Source organism: Cynocephalus volans, chromosome 12, assembly GCF_027409185.1.
Source record: "Cynocephalus volans isolate mCynVol1 chromosome 12, mCynVol1.pri, whole genome shotgun sequence".
Lineage (NCBI taxonomy): Eukaryota > Metazoa > Chordata > Mammalia > Dermoptera > Cynocephalidae > Cynocephalus > Cynocephalus volans.
In genome coordinates this window covers 28560180-28578103 of record NC_084471.1, presented here as the reverse complement: position 1 = coordinate 28578103, position 17924 = coordinate 28560180, and the positions used below count along the sequence as shown (strand labels likewise).

The following is a 17924-nucleotide window of genomic DNA, read 5'->3' as shown; positions in this document are numbered from 1 at the left end:
CCCCCAAATTTACTTAGTTTACTTAAATCATTGTGTTACAACTAAGTATTACACAAAGGTGAAAAATATGTATGATGAGAAACCAGAAAGGCAAATAGAGACTGCTTTAGACAGTCCTCAGTGCCAGGAGGCAATTACTGGAGATGTTCTCAATTTGACATTAATAAGTAAGAAAAGAAACTAGCTTAAATCCCAAGATATCTTGCATAATGAAAAATGTAGGTTGCTTCTGTTTCAACCACTAATAATGATTCTCAGTGTCAGCTTGTACATAAGACTCCTTCTGGCTAAAGCCTTAGCAGGTTCTACAGTCATTAAATGCTCTGCCATCACAATGGGTATAAGAGGAGGCTTTATTTTCTCACATGTACAGCAGTTTAAAGGCACCAAAGATTCATGTTGCAGGCAGAGAACAATCTAGAGACATTGTTTTGTAATCTGGGGGAAAGCAACAATAAAGAAATAAAATGAATTGTGGACTGTGATTTTTAAGATAAACACTATATCATGACCCTTCTTAGAACCCGTCTATATTTGGGTTGACTATGTTTCAAAAACAGAGGGAACAGCCTTCAAGGGCCCACTCACAGCACTTGCAGCAACCAGGCAGCTCAGAGTTCACAGGAAAGCTATTATTCCATAGCCATGTATCCTAAATAGAGGTTAACTACCAGGGCAGCAGCATAAAGTTAGTGGTTAAAAGCACGGATTTCAGAGTCAGACAGCCTAGATTCAAATTCCAGCTCTGCCACATTAATTGTATTAGCTTGGGCAAGTTACTTTCTCTATGCCTTAACTTCCTCATCTGTAAAATGAGTTCAGTGGTATCTACTTCATATGGTGATTGTGAGGATTAAAGAATTAATGTTAGTGAGGTGCTTGGAACAGGGCCTCGGACAGAGCAAGTGCTGCAAGTATTGGCTATCATTTATCAAACCTAACATACCCCAAATAGGTAGGAATTTCAGAAGTGTCCAGAGCCAAGAGTACCAATGCTGCAGTCACCATGATTAAGCTCTTCCAGCAGAAGCTGATAATTGCCTCCACTGCCCCAACATTCATGAAACCTGCTTGTGTATGCATCTTGCAGCAGTAAGCAGGGGCAAAGAATGACAAACAGTCTCAAATTCAAACCAGGAGGTCCCTCAAGGATCACGTTTCAATGAGCCTGAGCAGTAGAGATAATAATTTTAAAAAGATGTCCACACACTCAAAAGCCTAAGACACTGCCTTACAGAGCTTTGCCTAGTGTCTGACTGACTTAATCTGAGTTTTTAAAAGGAACAGTACCTCAAATAACTAAAATTTAAAATCTCAATATCTGGCCATTAGTTTTTTTAAAGTGCTATTATTTATGTTGCTTTTTTTAAAAAAAAAATAAGTGCTATTATTTATGTTGCTATTTTCAGTAAAACTAGGACTTTAAATTAAGGCACTAAAGACAGATGTCTAACATTTCCCATCTCCAAGTCTTTAAGCAAAACAAGGGAAAACTGTATTAGAAAAGCGTCTCTAACGATTTATCAGGTACTACTTCCTCTAAAAAAGCCTCTTTAATCTACTTCTTGAGAGTATTACGGCATGCAAACTTGTTTTTATAAGTAATGTGAGGGGTTTTTTTGGACCAGATTATACTTAATTCCATGACCTTATGTATCAATGGCATCATTCTCTTATTTTAATCCAGGTTCTCTCTGCTTCATCCCTTATTCAAAATTGTCACCAAATTCTGTTATTTCTTTGGCCAGTAAGGTCTCTCCAGACTGACCCTTCCTTGCTATACTCAGGTCCATCTACCTGAATCCAGATCCTCATTTCCCATCTCACCTATACAAAGGGAGATAGCTTAACCAGGTTTAGCAGTTTCCAGTGTTTTACTTCTTCAGTACAATCCCCAGAAAGTCATTATGCTAATCTTCTAAACTTCCCCTTTCATCACATTACAACGCTGCTCAAGATGCTGGTTCTTTAGTAAGGGAACCCAGCTCCTCCTGCTGCTGGTACTTAAGTCCTCAACAATTCTTCCTACTCCAACTACCCAACACCTTCTTCCTTCTTTCACCACCCACCAGACAGATCTCAGCACTGCAGTACACTGAACACATTTCTGTACGTTTCCCCCCTGCATCCTTATATCATTCCTTTCTGAATTTAGCATTTCCAAGGCCTGTCTTACCCAAATCCTACCATTCCTTCAAGATCTCTTTCATGAGGCCTTTTCAAGAGAATTTCTCTCCTTCCATTTTGGCTCTTTTTTATACTGTTGAGGGAATCCCTACTTGTTTTATCATCTTGTTGGGTTTTTACTGGTTACTAAAAGCATTTACTTTAGGTGCCACAACACTCAGCACTGAACTAGCGGTATCACTGGGTAGCAAATACCTATTTATGCAACAAATTTCTCTATTATGTAACCAATAAAGTAGTATATTCCAAATTCTTAATGAGACCCACAGTAGGAAATACATATTTATCAACACACACATATATGTGCATGTATACACACACATAACAAAACACACATTTTGTAAAATAATACTTATCTTTACTACATGCAATGTAACTATATTTTTAAAAACACAGTCACCTCCCTTTTTGGACAACTGCATATTGAAAAATTATAATTAATTTTGTTGAGTATGTTAATTCTATTCCTTACATAGAAAAAGTCCTTGCTTGCAGATACATAGCAGAAACAAAGTGCCCTGATGTCTGTAATTTACTCTGAAAAATATTATAAATGTATGCAAACAAAGCAAATACAAAAAATTTGTTGAATCTGGATAAGGTAGATGAGTATTTGTTGTACTGTTCCTTCTGCTTTTCCACATAAAAATGTAAAATAATAGTTGTTACTCATTAAGCTTGTTTCATGACCAACTAAAGGGTTTCAATTCTGTTTGGAAAACAGTGCTTTATAATTAGCAAAATGGTAAGCCACTTACTTCTATGTTTGCTAATTATATTTAAGGAGGTGCTAACATTCCAAAGAATGTTCTGTGGTTAACTACTGGTTAGTGGGTCAATAAAGGATTTAATCTTTCATTGCTAGGAGTTCACTAATTTCTCCTTCAAAATCCTTTCTATGAAACTTTCTATGAATCATTACTACCTTAGCAGGAAGATGTTAGATTAAAATGGACTAGCTTTTTACTTGCAGAGATCACAGAATCAGAATTTACCCTGTCTTCTCACCTGAGGAATAATCCTTGTGGTTTTCATCAGAGCTTTAAAAGGACTACAATCTGGTTACGTTAAAGTTCAAGACAATGCATTAGAACAGAAAATGCCATAACAAACATTCACTTCTCCTTCCCTCGTTCTTCTCCTTTAAAAGTTGGTTTTAAACTTCCTCTTCTCCTTTAAGGACTGTTTTTAATAAAAGAGTAAGTTCAATGAACAGTTAACAATACCTCATTTAATTGACACATAAGAGGGAAATGTTCTGTGTAAGTGAATGAAATTTCTAGATAATTCAAATTCTTCCAACGTAAGGGCCAAAATTTTACATCTTGCTGATGATGAATTTCTAAATTTCTAAATTCCCAAGAAAGCTTTCCTGTTTACTATGGTCATTCATATGATCAAGTTTGAATTGTGACACAGCACAATGACCTCAGGAAGACACCTGCACTAGATCAATCAAGGGAACCGGGTTCTAGTTAACTCTCCAGACCTTAGGTACCTCATTTGAGAAAATAAGATGGCTGAACTCTGTGACTTCTAAGGTTCTTGCAGCTCTTACCCTCAACAATCCTGTTACTACAAGGTCTGTAAGGCTGGCAGCCCCCACACAAAATGCCAACAGTCTTGCTAATAAAACTAAATTATCACACACACCAACTAACACAAATTCAATATTTACCCTTTCTTATAATAAATCTTACTCACCAAAATGAAAATTAAGCAAAAAGCAGTTAACCATATGCAGCAAATAAAAGGAATGAATAACTATTAACACACAAAAACACAGAAGAATTTCAGCTGTGTAATACTTAACAAAAGAAACCACATACAAAAATGTAAACGCCATATGATTCCAGCGATACAGAGGTCAGAACAGTGGTTACCCCTGCAGGGGACCAGGAGTAGGGAGAATGATTCATCAGAAGGTGGTACCTGGCAGCACTGAGGTGCTAAGAACATTGATCCAGGTGGCAGTCACTCAGTGAATATATTGGTAAAAATCACCTAACTGTACATTTAAAATGTATGCACTTTACTGTAAGTTATACCTCAAAATAAAATACAAAATACAAAAAATCTTAGATAATGAAAATGCAGTAAATATCAAAATTATTTATCTTCATAGTACCTATAACATTGCAGGCACTCAATGAATAAATATTAACATACAGTATTGTTCAATTCTAACAGGGGAAAAAAACCCACAATTTCATTAGCATGTCGCTTAGTACTGCATTTTGTCAGCTCTTTAAAATTTTTTCATGACACTATCTCAAACATTTGTTTTAGTACCAGAATAATAAGGAGCAAATGAAAAAGAGTGGAGATCCATGTGGTATACTAGCACGGCACTGATATCTGTGGTGTAACTGAATACATTAGATTTAGACAAAAAAATATTTCATTTTAAATTCTGCAAAATGCAGCAAAATCCTAAATACCATGTTGATCCAGATTGCTAATGCCTTGTTTCATTACATAATAGTTATTTAGAATGCCAATGTTTCTCAAAGAGACTGAATTTAACTAAAAGCACACAAAGTACAATTAGGGCTTACTCACTTACTTAGACCAATGTTTTCATGATAGCTAATGGGTCTGATTGATTTAGGTTCCAAACCAGGGCCCCCAAAATAGAATTTTCATTTGAAAAATGTTTTTCTGAGCATCTTTTGTGAGCCAGGTAGTGTACTAAAAGCCCTGAAGTCAGAAAGAATAATATATAATAAGCTCTGCCCAGAGTTCACTGTTTGGGCAGGGAGACATACAGGACTACACAAGTATAGAAAAATGTAGTAAGTGCTACAGAACAGAGGGGAGAAAATAAGCAGCCAGGGGGCTTCGGTGAGAAGGCTTCTAAGATGGTGATGTTTGACTTGGACTTAGAGGAGGAGGCTCAAAAATTAGCCAAGAGAGCCTAGTAAGGAGCACAGTGTGTCTACAGAGGCAAAAAGTAGAACATGAAACTAAAAGTTGCTTGGGGTGTCGAAAACTGAGGATGAAAAATAATAAAAAATAAATGGGTCACTCTAAGTCAGGATATGATTGAGGGCTAGTCCAAAAAAGAGGTGCAGGGCAAGTGTTTCTAAAGGGAGGAGGTACGAGACTCTGAAGAACACAGACGGCAGGCTCTGTAAACCACGCTGGACTTGACACTAAACTGTGTATGCAAGGGGAAGCCAGGGTTTTAAAAGTAGGTGGGGAGTTTTTCAAATCATAAAAATAAAATATTGGGAAATAGAGAAGTTGGAGTATCAAAGAGAAAGAACCCATAAGCCGAATCTTAAATAAGACACTGTTGAGATTCTTATTTTTTAAAAATACAGAGCTGAGACTATACTGTATACAGTTGTCCCTTGGTATCCATGGGGGATTGGTTCCAGGACCCTCATTGGATACAAAAATCTATGGATGCTTATGTCCCTGATATAAAACGATGCAGTATTTGCATATAACCTACGCACATCCTCCTGTATTATTTTAAATCATCTCCAGATTACTTATAATACCTAACACAACATAAATGCCATGCAAATAGTTGTTATACTGTATTGTTTAGGGAATAATGAGGAGAAAAAAAAGTCTATACATATTCAGTACAGACTCATTCTTTTTTTTTTCTGAATATTTCCATCTGTGGTTGGTTGAATCTGTGGACATGAAACCCTTGGATATGGAGGACTGACTCTACTGGGATTTTGGATTTGGTTCATATGCTGTGCACAGTCACATATGAATGACTCATTAATGAATTTGTATGTTTTGGTCAATATATAACTATGCACTCATACATAGTGCACTGCATGCCAATACTAAGTGAGCCTCTATCAGATGCAGGGATCATGTAACTGGACTATCTATCTGTCTATTTATTTTGGTGGCTGGCTGGCTAATCAACTGAACTAACTGGCCAGCCCATGGACCAAACTGTTTTAAAAAACAAAAATAAAAACATCATTTGAAACAAAGGATAGCCAAATTCTCACCTAAAAGAATATTATCCATCACATGATGGAAAATCAGGCATTCTGCCTCATAAGTACACGACTGGTAATTTATTCCGTCTCCACTCATTTCTCTTCTGGGGACCTAAAACACTAAACAAACTCCAATTATTAACAGCCTTCGTGCTTTTCATCAGGGAGCCGGTCAGATCACAAAGGGCAAAGTTTTCACTTACGACAAAAGAAGGCAGGAGTTTAAAATGACTTCCCTGAAGGGTGCAATTGCTTGTCTTTTACTTAAGCACTGAAAAGAGAAATCTCCAATGTATGATGCAAATAATACTCTCTTCACTCTGAGCCACAGTTACAAAAGATGTCCCAGATTCTTCTGACTGTAGAAAAGTACCATGGTACACCTATCTACTCCATCTAACTAGGTACTAGGACTCAAGTTCTGTTTGAAAAAAATTAAAAATCCAAATTAGGTTAGTAAAAGGGGGGAAAAATGTGTGTGGGGGGGTTGGGGTGGGGAGAGCAGAAGCAATGTGGGAAAGTTTCAGTGCCAGACGCTTTTTTTTCTCTTTACTAAGAATTGAATAAACCGAATCATAGGTCTGTACCTGCCGTAGAGCCCTAACTCCCCAACAAGACTCTGAGAACTCAAACAGGGACACCTGATCTGAGTTTATTACGGAACTGCCAGTGTGCAGAATTACCATTTGAAAACATATCAATTTAATGCCCAAAGGGTAAAATGTCTTTCTTAAGAGGCCTGACTTATGCCTAGTTCCCTAAGATAAACAAACAATGGGGTTTTCTTTTTGCCTTTCTTTTGTGTTGGGAAAGCTCATGAACTTAATAAGACTACAAGCAAGGGCTGCTAACTACATCACAGTATCTACAATGTGGTGCACTTGATTAATTTGACTCAGTCCACCTACCTTATTCAGCATTTCAAAATGTTAGAGGACCATCTGTTTAAGCTCCATCAAATGAGAACATTATGAAACCTCACTCAGCCCAAGATATTACCCTGAACTTGATGAACTGAAATTTCTTTGATTTCTATACTTTGATGCCTCTCATGTCATTCATTACTTTAGATGTTGCTATGACTGATATTTTATTAATATGGCCATTATAAATATACCTGTAAGTACCACAGTCTTTGTGTCTGAGAAACACTTTGCTTGATTGCTTTTCATTCTGGATAAACATGTAGTAAACCATCAGTGAATATATATACTTCATGTGACAGGATTGACTCAAAATATTCAATCATATCTAATCAGAGGGAATGGTATGTTTATTTTATTAAGGGGTACATCCCTCAAAGGAACCAAACTTTATATATATAAACAGAGGGAAAGTGACAAGTCTAACTAGGCAAGGATTAAATGACAAGTAGATTTAGGCACCATAATTTATTTTTCACTTATATAGCATATTTCATCAAGTATTTCAATAAATCTTTCCAAGTGTTCTTGCTCCAACCAAGGATATGATGATCTGAAAGTGTTACAAGTCTTTTCTGACACAGTATCCGACTGACAGTCATTCATTCAGTCACTAGGACTCATCACTAAGTTCTCTTTTCTTTCTTGATATTCTAACACCTGAACCTTCCTTTCTCTCCAACACTTGACATCTGCCTGGTCTATGCACATCTGGACCATTGCCACAATCTTCTAACTTACCTATCTCCAGGATGGCCCTCTTAATGGACACCACACAGATTGCCTACAGGATAAGGCTTAAATTCCTGAAGTTGGAAGTCAAGGTCCTCCATGTCTTGATCTAATCCTGTCTCTGTTCAAATTTTGTACTCTCACCCTCTTACCTAGGCCAGATGGCCTAGTCCAGGTGAACTCTGTCCAGATCAAGCACAGCATGCCAAGATCACTTCTACTAGTTTACCTCACCTTAGCTCATGAGCTCCCTGCATGCATGTAGCCGCCCCTTCCACCTCCACCATCTAGTCAGTGCCTGCTACATGCCTGTCAGCATAACAGATATTTGACATATTTTGTCTCTAGTCCTCACCCCAATTCTGCAAGTTATGTTTAGTGTGTCAAAGAAATCAAGAAACTTGAGAAGGTCACAAACTAGGGAGTGATGAGCTAGGGCTTGAACCCAGGTCTGATTCCATAGCCTGTGTTCTTTTTAAAATCTCAGATTTCCTGGAACGACAGCCCCAACTCTCTACTTACCAAAACCTTGGAGCTCCTTCAGAGTCTGGCTCAATTTAACCTTTTCCACACAAAGTCATTTCTGATCACCCCAAATCTAATAATCAGTGCTTACTCAGAACTCATGCTGCTCTTACTTAGTTCCTCCTCTTGCACTACATCCTTTACTGCATCATATTAGTTACTTTATTTTCATTTTTTGCAGCCCCAGGACCTCATATTGTCTCCTGAATATAGTAGTCTTTGTAACTGAGTCATTTCACTACTTTGATATTTCCTTTGGGTAAAATTCCATACCAGGTAGAATAATTTCAGTAAATGAATAAAAGAGAGATTCATAATAAGAGCACTTACAACCTCACAAATTAAGATCAGAGGACAGGGCTAATTTGGTAACTTAAAAATGTCAAAGACTCAAGTGGCTTTCCATTTTTTCACTCCGCTGTCCTCAGGACATTTGCTTGGTTCCCTAATGGTGGCAATAGAGTAAATAGCAGTTCTAAGAATTACATGTAGACAATTTATGGCCACAGATGAGAATACCTCTCTTCTTTCATATTTTATTAGGGAGGAAAACATTTGCCAGATGCTTCTCCACAGATTTCCCCTTGGGTACCTTTGGCCAGGACTGAGTCACATGTCCATGTCCTAGCTGCAAAGGAGAAGCAGTACCTGACATTTTCAGCCTCTACTGCAGGAAAAGATAGGCCAGGCAGGTAGAAAGGGATGAAAGTGGTATTTGGATAGGCAACCCACAGTGTTTGCAAACACCACTGCAAGAGAATATTAATGCAATGATAAGTTCTGTATAATGAAAATCCTCCATGTCCAAATAGATGGATTATAAGAAAGGTTTGCAAATCAGATTTTGACAAATAGTCTAGTTACCATAGGGTGCACTTATACTTTAGATAGGAGAGAAAAGAATTGGAACTTCCTGATTCTTTAGCCACTAGGTTGTAAATACATATATTCCTTTTCCTCAGATTTTTAGTTAAATATCATAATTTCTTTCTCCACCATCATGACCATCACAAGGTGTATTAGTCCTCGTGTTGCTTATAACAGAATATACAGAACGGGGTGATTTATGAGAAAATGAAATTTACTGCTTACAGTTTCAGAGGGTAGGAAGTCCGAAGTCCAGGAAACACAACTGGTGAAGGCTTTCTTTGGTGGTGACTTCAGTGACAGCAGATTATCACATTGCAAAATGGCAGAGTAGAGAAAGCAGAGAAAGAGAGTAACCTCCTCATTCACTCTCCTTTTAAAGCCCTACAAATCATGCCCATGACCACCATTTTTAATCCATTCACTACTGCATGGTCCTACAATCTAATTATCTCTTCAGGGCCCCACTTTTCAATTACTAAACAAAGATTTCCCACTCTCTTAACAGTCACAGTGGGGGATGTATATAATACATAAAACTTGGGGGACACAATTCAAGCTTCAGGGAGTTTTGGGGAGACATAATTTAATCCACTACAGAAGGAAAGAAGAGCAAGGAAGAAAAAAAATTTAGCCCTTTTGAGCTATCGTATAGTTCTCAAAACACCTTTAAACAGGCACATGCACACGCACACAAAAATTCAAGAAATCTGAAGAACAGAAATGGAGATCAAAGTATTTACAAGTCTTTTGCCTCTTTCTCTGACTCTTCTTTGCTGCTTCTAACACAATAGTCTCCCTCCACCATTATGTTTCCAATTCTGGAAACAACACAGACATCAATCAATAGGGAACCACTTTAAAAAATTCTAGTACAATGGAAAACGACGCAGCCACTAAAATAAAATGGATCTGAATGGACTACCATTGGAAGCTCTCCAAGCTAAAATGGTAAGAGAGGAAAGCAAGATGCAGAGCTATGCCTATAGTGCATGCTCATTTGTGCTTTAGAAGAGGGACAGGGGGATTTATTACAGATGTATGCAAGTATATACTCTATTTGTATGGAAACTTCCAGAAGGATATCTTAAATTGTGGATGGTAGTTATCTCTAGGAAATAGTATTGGGAACCTGGGGATAGAGACACTTTTGGTTTCATATCCGCTTTTTGATATAGTTTGTTTCTATTCACCTTATTTCCATATTTAAAAAAATATCCCCAGAGCCTGCATCCTCAAAGTGAGACTAATATGCAAATACCTGTAAAATTTCATTAGCATACTCAAAATACTTCCTTCTTTCCTCTAAGGACCTATGATTTTACTAAAAGCAGCAAAATAACTGGCCTCCAGGATACTAAGCATTTTTGTAACTCGCACTAACTTGATGATTTCATTTACGCAATTACTTTTAGAAAAGTAACTCCCTACTGAAAAGAGGGCTTTTAAAGCCAATTCCCCTAGGAAGTAAAATCATGTCTTGAGAGGTAGTTTTAAAAAGAATTTTATGAAACCTAAGCTGGAATTGCCAAGCCATAAATATGTTTGCAAGTGAAAATTTCATAAAAAGCATTGTATACTACTGTTACATCTTTCTTATGACTCTTCACAAAATACCTCTTCTCAAGGGACCAATGCCATTGACACATTTCTATTGAGAACTGGGTTTCCCAGTCCTCACAGCTTCGAATCTGTATTGCGAGGGCAATGATGTTTCCTATACAGACTCTTTACTGGGAACATGCACAGGAGCAGACCATGGCAGTAGATCTATCTATCTATATGATCCATATGTATGGACATATATATCCATAGTGGCTGAAGAGCCACAGGGTTTACTAGTGACTGTCTGCATATACTTTCATTTGTGATTCTCAAGTTTTAAAGTTTGGTTTTGCCCTTCAAAAATGGTTTCCGTAACAACTACAAAAAACAGTAAAGCCATATGCTTAAGGTTGAAGTAAGTTTCTCAGAAGTCAACACAAGACACGACTACTTCCATTTTTAAAAAATTTGGTGGTTTTAGAATTTATTTTAAAATGAAGCAATGCTGCCATCAGATCACAAGTACATTTGAAATGTTTACATTAAATGAATTCTTAAAATATTAAAAACTGTTCGGCATTTGAACATGCATATGCCCTAGAGAACCAGAAATTCCATTCCTAGGTTAGAGGGACAAGTGCCCACATTAGAGAGTGCATTAACATTATTCACAGCAGCATTGTTCACAAAAGAAAAACACAAGCAACAACAACTCACAAATAATCCAAAGGTCTATGGGCAAAAATGGATACACATACATTATGTGTATTTGTATAGTGGAGTGATATGAACCAGAGCTACAAGAATTAAAATGAATAAATCTTAGAATTTTTGACTTGAAGCTAGTCAAAGAAAAATACCTATGGTATAAATTACATTTTCTAAAGGTCAAATGCAGGCAAAATCTTGCTTAGGTACAAACACACAGATGATAAAAAGAGAAAAAGCAAGGGAATGATCAACATAAACTCTGGAATAGTGATGACCTCCTGGGAAGGGTTTGCGATGGAGGGATAGTAATCAGGAAAGAAGGTCATAGGGTCAAGCTTGATTCCTTACCCTGGGATTTAGGTACAGGGTATTTCGTGTTGTTTTAAGGGAATATATTCTCTGTGTAATATTTAACAACTTACAAACATGTTAAAATAAAAACTATGGAATTACACAGTAAAATAAACTAAATGTGTCTGTGTGGTGTGTGTGTGTAAGTTATAGATTGAATGTCTTCCATCAATCCTATTGCTCTATCTCTGGCTCTATACTTAACTCCTTGGGTAATAATGTTAAAAAATCTAAATTTGAGGCCCTATGCGAATTGTGATTCAAAGGCCCTCAGGCCACCCTTGCAACCGAGTCCTATCTTACTGGATCATTATCCTCACTGGTTCACACCCAGGAATGTGAAAGAAGTACCTAGGAGAAAGCTGCACAATTTCCCCCAGGCCACAGGTTAGCCCCCAGCAGCATGAACCAGCCACTCTCCCAAAGGTGGCTGGCAGAGAGGAACCAGGGGGCCAGCACTGTGAGGGCTTCTTCAGAATAGCCTGTCAACCAGTGGCTGGTCAGAGGAGACCTGTTCCTTCTCCTTTTGGACAGCCTGGCACCAAAGGCAGCTGCAATTGTCTTACAAGCAGTGCTCCTGCAGTTTAGGGAGCAATTTTCTCTTTCATTCCCTATGAAACTGTGTTTGTCAAGCTAAGTCAACTGTTGCACTCACAATGCTCTGAGGCTATAAGATGCTTGCTGTGGGAACCAGCCCCTCCAATTTTTTTTTTTAAATAACAGAAATTTAACCTCCAAGATTCAAAGAATCAAATGATAAGCAGAAATCTCCAACTTTCCATACCCTTCTCCCACCCTGGCTGTTTTGGTTCCTGAAGACTGGGGACCGTTATCAACAATAAATAAGCCCTCCTTTGGGATGTTCTAGACAAACTTTTGCTATAGAACTGGAAAAAAAATGATCTGAACTAATAAATGTGCTCAAATATCTTAATGTCCAGGGGAATGAAAGATTATTTATTTTATAGCAATATACAAAAGTCTTCCATGACATGGACATACACACAGAGCCACAGATTGAATACAGATTTCCATGATATCAACTGCTCCCACAGGCAGAATTCACATGAAATAGACCCTTGACTGCCCCACATCCCACCATGTGGGGTGTGCAGGCATAGCCAGAAGAGCCTTGATTCAGATGCACACCACAAAGCCCCCAGCGCTGCTTCCCATCCCACCCACAGCTGAGAGGCAGCCATCACATCCTCTTCCCCAAGGTGGGCTGGCAGTGGCTGACAGTGTCACACAAAGTTAGTTTTATGGGGCCTCAAGTCTCCAGGGAGGGGAGAACTCGAAGATGCCCACTTGTCAAAAGACGGGATGCTAAAGTACAAAGTTAGAGTCCAACTCAGCCCGCTTAGAACCGGGATTACTTTCCAACTCACAGGGAGAGGAGAACTGGCTCTTTTCCAGCTAGTAGCCGGCACTTGCAAACCCAGGTATTTGTCTATCTCTTAAATCACTCATGTTGGATTTACATTTAGAAAGACCAAACAATAAGGAGTGTGTCGGTTCCTTAGGAGTTTAGGCAGTTGAAACCCACTGAGAAATTAGGGAAGGATTTGGGCAAGCACAAAGATAACTACTAAGAACACAAACATAATTTGTATTTCTTTCAAGCATCTCACAGGATATTAATTACCACAGAGCTCTACAATTCATATTTACACACTCTGGCTGAAATGAGAGAGGGGTGAAGAGACTTACCAAATGCCACAGAACAAATCAGGGAGCTGACCAGGCTCGGCAGCCAGCTCGCCCTCCTGCCTGAGAGGCATTGAGTCCACACGGAAGGCAGGCTAGATATTCTAAAAGGCACCTACCAGATGACTCACCCTGGACTTTGGAGATACTGCTCACATTATCTCTGGGTATTCCTGTGTTTGTCTCAGAGAAACTCCACGCCCTGTACTGTTCCCAATACAAACGCCAGCAATAATGCAGTGTATTCAACATACTGCTGGACAAATGGGCTCTTTGTGCTTCGAGCAGCAGAGATCACATTCTACCCCATAACTCTGGGGCAGCCAGAGAAGGGACATATGGTGTGGTAATTCTGGTTTACTAATGAGGAAATGGGTACAATCCAACAAACCCTGGTTGGGTAGAGCAAATGCAAAGCAGTGGACTGAGCACAGGAAAGAGGAATGAAGGCAGAGTGAGCAGGAAAGTGGCCAGCCAGCACCCAGGGGAGGAAGCAGAGTCAGGAGACTTTCCTCTGTTGATTCGCTCATGGGACAGAGGCCCGCGGGTGCCTCTATGTGTCAGGCACAGCCAGGAGTACTGCAGATGCAAAGGCGCACAGCCCCTCCCCATCTAGTGGCCAGGGAGAAACAATGACAGCCACTGATAAGTGCCAGGAGGCTACTTGGCGTTTGGAGAGGCTACCAATGGGGAGGAGTAGGGAGGGGGAGAGGACAAGGTGTATGTAAAGCAGAAAGACGAAGGCTTGTCAGAAGGTGCTTTAGGTAAACTGAGTTCTGAATCAGATAAAGCCAGAAAGCAGGTAAGGATCTGGAGAATTCGGTGCCAGGTGAAAATGGCAGGAGAACTGGGACGGTAGACAGGGAGTAGACCCTAAGGGTCCCACTTACATCATGCTGAGACCACTTGGCAGCCGCTTAAGGAATTAGGATGATCAGATCCCTATTTTAGACAAGTCCTTCTGAAAAAGCAGGATGAAAAGTGCACTTCCATAGAGGAGACTGGGGCCAGCTGTATCAATCTATGGCAAGAGCCAGTGAAGGCTGGCTCTTCACAGGTGGTAGCAAGAAAGGAGAGAATAGCATCTGAGGTATATTAAGGTGGGATCAAAGGACTTGACACCGACTGGATGCAGGGGTGAATTGGGGGGTCAAGGAAAACCCCACTTGTTTCATTCCCTCTGGCTGGTGAGATCATTCACAAGACAGGCAAGAGGAGGTTGAGCATAGAGGAAGATTTGCCTTTAGACACAATGAATGTGAGGTTTCCATGGGACATTTAAGCAGAGATGTCCTGAGGAACACTCGAAGAGAGAAAGGGGCTGAAGAAACAGCATTGGAGCCACCAGTAACTGTGTCTTGTGGCACCTTACTGAGAGGACAGGCATGGACTTTAGGGTCAGCCAACTGTGATCAAATCCCAGCTCTGCCTCTTAGCAGCTGTATGACCTCAAGCAAGTTTATTCACCTTTCTGAGACTCTGGTCTCATCTAAAGAAACTCCTTTTAGGATTTAATGAGACCAAAAAAGGACATGATGTCATAGCAGACAGAAGATATTTCCTCTACTCCTTTCATGATCATATACTGCTTTGTATTATAATAATTTCAGTACTTAGCCCTTGCAGATTACAAGTTTTCTTGCTGTCAGTCACTCATCTTTAAATCCTTTTTGACCTTCCTTGTATGCACAGATTCTCAAATATTTGAATTGCCACAAGTCTTATGAAAAACTCAGGCCAAAATGTTTCAGGGGACTAGGGGTTTCCTGTCCTTGACATTAAATATCTAGTGCAAAGACCTCAAAATCGCTATGTGGTCTAAACGGTATTGATTTAACTCTCTGTTGGAGGCAGGGAGAAAAGGGCAATGTGGTTTGGAGAAGAGAATTTTGTCTGCCTAATAAAGCCTAGTCAAAGTAACAGAACTTTACTCTGTGTAAAACTGTAATGTTTAAGAGGGAGAGAGTCTACTGAAGTTAATATTGCATAGCCTTTATCCTCTGGCTCAGTTCAAGTAAAGATTTTAAGTAATGTTAAATAATAAATTCTAGCAAATGAATCTTGCCTCAAACCAAATGTTGAGTCAATAATACACTTTGTATATAAGAAATATATACTTTCTTTCCTAGTTTCATTTTGCTTATTCTATTTATAAACTGCCAAAATGATTATTTTAAAACTACAAAATATTTTTAAAAACCAGAGTAACCACTAAGGCGTACATAATTGAATTCTACATGGTCAAGTTTATTCATTTTTTTTCTGAATTTGCCTTCAAACTTGGTCTCCAACTTGTCTTACCTACTTTTACAGCTGCCTTCCTATTGTGAAAACATCTTGGTCACTAGATATTTTATTTCATCTCCAACTTACTTGCTAGAACATTCACAATCCTCTCTTCCTTCTTTCCTGGTGCTTTCATATATTCCCATTCTTTAACCCAAAGCCCAATTAGGCATACCTTCTTCCTATTCTGTCTCGGTCATAAATATCTCCAAAAAAAAAAAAAAAAAAAAATCCACCCAAGTTTCTAACATAGAATTATTTGACAATTGCCCCAAAGCTCTCCAATTGTTTATTAGCTCATTCAATTATTTTGATTAAATATGAAGAATGACTCAATTCAGAGCTAATGGTCTTCGGGACTTCTCTTATTCCCAGCTGTCTTCAACCTGGCCACATGTGATGTGACTCAAGCATGACTGGTTTGAGAGCACTTTGATCCGCAAGTGTAAGGAAGAACATGTACCGTCCCATCCCTCTCACACACGTAGCCCTAACCTGAGGGCTTACTGCTCTCAGATTTTTCTGGAACATATAGATACCAAAGAAACCTTCCAATTCTTCCCTTGCCTTGAATAGACCTGTACTTCCCAGACCTAAATAAACTCTTTTTTGTGTGTGTCTATAAGATCCTCTCCTATCCCTCTGCCAGTAGGGGACAAAATGAAGGCAGATAGGTGGCCAGATTAGAGGGCATCTGCCACTAAGCTGGCAACATCCCATGCCACCCGGCTCCTGGTATGCATTAGTTATCCCTCAGATACTGGGGAGATAGGCACAGTCTGAGTGACAGACTACTGAGACATAATTCTTTCAAGTTAAACATTACTTTGAAATACACACTAAACACACACACACACACACACAAGTCTAATGACATCATTACTCACATTCAAGGTGTTACTTAAAATGAACATCTATCTCATCACTATAACGCCTCACCCAAAACCACCGTATGACTTCTCCTAGAGAAGCAGGTCATATCCAGGAAAGAGTTTACCATCATCCAGATCACGATTTTCTCACTATCACATTATGCTCCAGGCCTGTCTTACTTTCTTCAGAACCCAGTTCATGTGACCCAAAGCACTCTCTTTGCAAATTCAGGGTTAGCTCTGCGAAGCCATTCTCTATCCTTTTCTCCGTCTTAATGCCTTAGATATCCCTAATTCTTCTCTTTCTCACAGATAGCTCGTTTCATTCCTTCAGCCAGAGGCCCCTAAGTGAGTCTCAGGTTTTGTTTCAGTAGGCAAGGATCATTAGCTGCTTGCTTGCTCTATCAGTCAAGCGAGCCAGGGAACATTAAAAAAAAAAAAAATTTTTTTTTTCTCCAGCAAATTGGTACAAGCTTTGCGAGGACAATGTGTTCACATCTATCCTTCTTTAAAAGACACCTGCCCCTTGACCCAACAATTTTTAGATATTTATCCAAATATGGTTACAGAAAAAAATTTACAAAGATTTTCAAGACAGTATTACAAAGCAAAACAAACATGGAGGAAAAAATCACCCTGGAAGGAACTTAATCTGTACAATAAGAGGGGACTGGTTAAATAAATAATGGATATATACATTATGTGCAGAGGCCATTTCCATAAAGATACACAAGAAACATAACACTGCTTATCTCTAGGGGAAAAGGAGAAGAAGCTGGAAAGAGAAACTTCATTTTTCACCTTAAGACCTTTAGTATTATGGGATTTTTTTTTTCTATGAACTTGCACTTTTTAAGTTAAGCTAGTTAATAGAAAAAAAATGAATCGTCATAATTTAGGTTTATGCAGATGATCTACTAAACACTTCAGTTAACTTCATTTAATCTTTGTCAAACAGGAAATAGAAAAACTAGGCACAAATACAAACTATATGGAGCAAATATACACTAAAATGTGTTTGCTTTAGCAGTTAATGATTTAATCATGAAACTTAGATTCTCAGAAGATCAAGGTATTTTTCTCTAAAGGCCTTGGACTCCTATGTGTTAGAGACTCCAATAATCTGAAGAGCTTGATTTAACCATCTTCCTTGTTCTGAACATGTGTGTTCACACTTAGTTTTACTCAGGAAATTGGGGTGGGGTCCGTTTTTAAAGTTTCGCCTTAAACCTTAAAAAGAA

At 38.8% G+C, this 17924-nt stretch overlaps 1 protein-coding gene across 3 annotated transcripts in view; it reads right to left on the bottom strand.

The window, feature by feature from the left end:
* The window catches only part of TMCC3 (transmembrane and coiled-coil domain family 3), a 68968-nt gene that overhangs the window by 24529 nt on the left and 26515 nt on the right, over nt 1-17924 (bottom strand). The window contains exons 1-2 of one of the 3 annotated variants that reach the window (XM_063075115.1): nt 13529-13609; nt 9437-9502 (exon numbers count right to left, since the gene is read on the bottom strand). The exons of 1 other annotated variant lie outside the window; for it this stretch is intronic. The gene's annotated coding sequence lies outside the window, so the exon portion shown is untranslated. Of the gene's footprint in view, nt 1-9436; nt 9503-13528; nt 13612-17924 lie in introns of those variants that run through there. One more of the 3 variants, XM_063075114.1, reaches the window with a different exon arrangement.